Source organism: Limulus polyphemus, unplaced genomic scaffold (assembly GCF_000517525.1).
Source record: "Limulus polyphemus unplaced genomic scaffold, Limulus_polyphemus-2.1.2 Scaffold9016, whole genome shotgun sequence".
Classification (NCBI taxonomy): Eukaryota; Metazoa; Arthropoda; class Merostomata; order Xiphosura; family Limulidae; genus Limulus; species Limulus polyphemus.
The window spans coordinates 18,451-21,558 of NW_013674626.1; the positions used below are offsets into that span (position 1 = coordinate 18,451).

A 3,108-nucleotide genomic window follows, 5' to 3' on the forward strand; every position below is an offset into this window, starting at 1 on the left:
TGACACGAACTAATTCTTATAACAAATTCAACATGAATCCAATGAATGACACGAACTGATTCTCATAACAAGTTTAACATGAATCCAATGAATGACACGAACTGATTCTCACAACAAGTTTAATATGGATCCAATGAATGACACGAACTGATTCTTATAACAAGTTTAACATGAATCCAATGAATGACACGAACTGATTCTCACAACAAGTTTAATATGGATCCAATGAATGACACGAACTGATTCTCACAACAAGTTTAACATGAATCCAATGAATGACACGAACTGATTCTCACAACAAATTGAACATGGATCCAGTGAATGACACAAACTGTTTTTACAACACTGTCTATGTGTTTTTAGTAATTAATAATAATGTTTACAAGAATGTTTTTGTTTTGCTTACACTAGTTTTGACAACTTAAAATGAATTCTTTTTTCATCACATCTGGCTGAATATAACTTACTTGGTGAAGATTTCGTCGGTGACGCCACTCCATTTTTCACCGGGACTTTTTTCGGGGAACGCGTTAGCTTCTTTGGCATGGAAGCAGAAGTCTGAAATCAATTGAAAAACTTTTTGTTAATCTGATTATTATGGTGTGCACAAAATAAAATCAGCACCTTATAGTTGTAGTTTCATTTTAACAGACTCAATGAAATATATGAAAGGTAATTTATTTTCTTGGCAATAAAAAATTACATCATATTTATAAAAAATAAATAAAATAAATACAAGAAAAAAGTAAAACCAGAAGTGCTGTTTACTTTAAATGAAAAACAATTGAACTCACATCATTAATAACGGTTTCATTACAATAATAAAACAGTGTAATAATAAACAATCCCTTTAACAGCTCAGACTAAAACTAATGGAACTCACATCATTAATAACGGTTTCATTACAACAATAAAACAATGTAATAATAAACAATCCCTTTAACAGCTCCGACTAAAAACAATGGAACTCACATCATTAATAACGGTTTCATTACAATAATAAAACAGTGTAATAATAAACAATCCCTTTAACAGCTCCGACTAAAAACAATGGAACTCACATCATTAATAACGGTTTCATTACAATAATAAAACAGTGTAATAATAAACAATCCCTTTAAAAGTTCCGACTAAAAACAATGGAACTCACATCATTAATAACGGTTTCATTACAATAATAAAACAGTGTAATAATAAACAATCCCTTTAAAAGTTCCGACTATATTTAACCTTTATTTATATAGCTGTCAGTGGTGGACAAACTTTAGCTCTGTTTCAGCAACATTACACAAACTTTAGCTCTGTTTTAGCAACATTACACAAACTTTAGCTCCGTTTTAGTACCATTACACAAACTTTAGCTCCGTTTTAGCAACATTACACAAACTTTAGCTCTGTTTTAGCAACATAACACAAACTTTAGCTCCGTTTTAGCAACATTACACAAACTTTAGCTCTGTTTTAGCAACATCACACAAACTTTAGCTCCGTTTTAGCAACATTACACAAACTTTAGCTCCGTTTTAGCAACCTTGTTCATTTTATCCACACTTTCCGATTATCTCCAAATGAAAACCATTACAAATCCGTCTCTTATAACACTGAGTATTAAAACAAGAAATAACCTTCTTGTAGTGTTGATGTCGAACTGAACTGGATACTATTCATACTTCTCGTAAATACCAATACTATCTGGGATTGGCCAAATAAAGGATTCTTCGGGGTTAGGGATGTGGGGGTGGACAAATTTGAAAATTAATCAAGCAAGCCAAATTAATCAAGGAAACCGTGGAGTCTGGGGGCATGGTCCCCAGTCAATTTTTATAGTTAGGTTGATGATTTGAGCTTATTTTAACGTAGTTGCAGCCAGGAAATGGTAGAAATCAGGGACGAGTGAACTTTACGTGATAATAAACAACTTACAACACCTTCCCTTTTTATCTTTATGTGATAATAAACAACTTACAACACCTTCCCTGTTTTATCTTTATGTGATAATAAACAACTTACAACACCTTCCCTTGTTTATCTTTATGTGATAATAAACAACTTACAACACCTTCCCTTGTTTATCTTTATGTAATAATAAACAACTTACAACACCTTCCCTGTTTTATCTTTATGTGATAATAAACAACTTAAAACACCTTCCCTGTTTTATCTTTATGTGATAATAAACAACTTACAACACCTTCCCTTGTTTATCTTTATGTGTTGTGTGAAACGGTACGTCGATTTATCTTAACAGTGTCATACATATCATTGAAAACAGACCTCGTAAAATAAAATAAAGTCCTAAATTAGATTTTTAATATATATATATTTGAAAAGACAGATTATCTTATGAATACTATACATTTGACCTGTTTGATGTTTTCATAAAAATTTTCTACTTACTTCTGACGGTTTCTGAGTTTTGACTTCAGAGAGCTCATCTACACAGGAATAACAACGTACCTCGTTATTTAGAAAAGAAACTAAAACCTAAACTGTCTTAAGATAAATACATTAACTGTTTGATTCCTATGAACTCTATTAATACATGTATAACGTACCTTGTTATTTAAAAATGAAACTAAAACCTAAACTTTCTTAAGATAAATACATTAACTGGTTGATTCCAAGGAACTTTATTAATACATGTATTACTTCTTATTCAAATTATGTTCAATAAATTGAAAGGATAATGAAAACACGGGGGCGTTCCTACATATACGTCATGTTTTTGTTCTTATGAACTATTATACTTAAGTAATCTATAGAGAAAGAAATTAGACAAAAATTATATTACAATTAAAAAAATGTTGTAGAAGATTATAAGTGGGAAAAATGGGAAAGAAGAATGTATATAAATATTATTTATATTTATTATTTGGTTAATGTGAATGGGAAGAGGCCAAATTCACCCATTTATTATTTGGTTAATATGGATGGGAAGAGGCCAAATTTACCCATTTATTATTTGGTTAGTGTGAATGGGAAGAGGCCAAATTCACCCATTTATTATTTGGTTAATGTGAATGGGAAGAGGCCAAATTCACCCATTTATTATTTGGTTAATGTAAATGGGAAGAGGCCAAATTCACCCATTTATTATTTGGTTAATGT

At 30.7% G+C, this 3,108-nt stretch overlaps 1 long non-coding RNA gene across 1 annotated transcript in view; it reads right to left on the reverse strand.

The window, feature by feature from the left end:
• LOC106475699 overlaps positions 1-2,440 on the reverse strand; it is a 4,203-nt gene extending 1,763 nt beyond the window's left edge. Inside the window, exons 1-2 of the long non-coding RNA XR_001291839.2 lie at positions 2,398-2,440; positions 468-558 (exon numbers count right to left, since the gene is read on the reverse strand). This is a non-coding gene — a long non-coding RNA (uncharacterized LOC106475699). The remainder of the gene's footprint in view (positions 1-467; positions 559-2,397) is intronic.
• Positions 2,441-3,108: the final 668 nt, after the last annotated feature.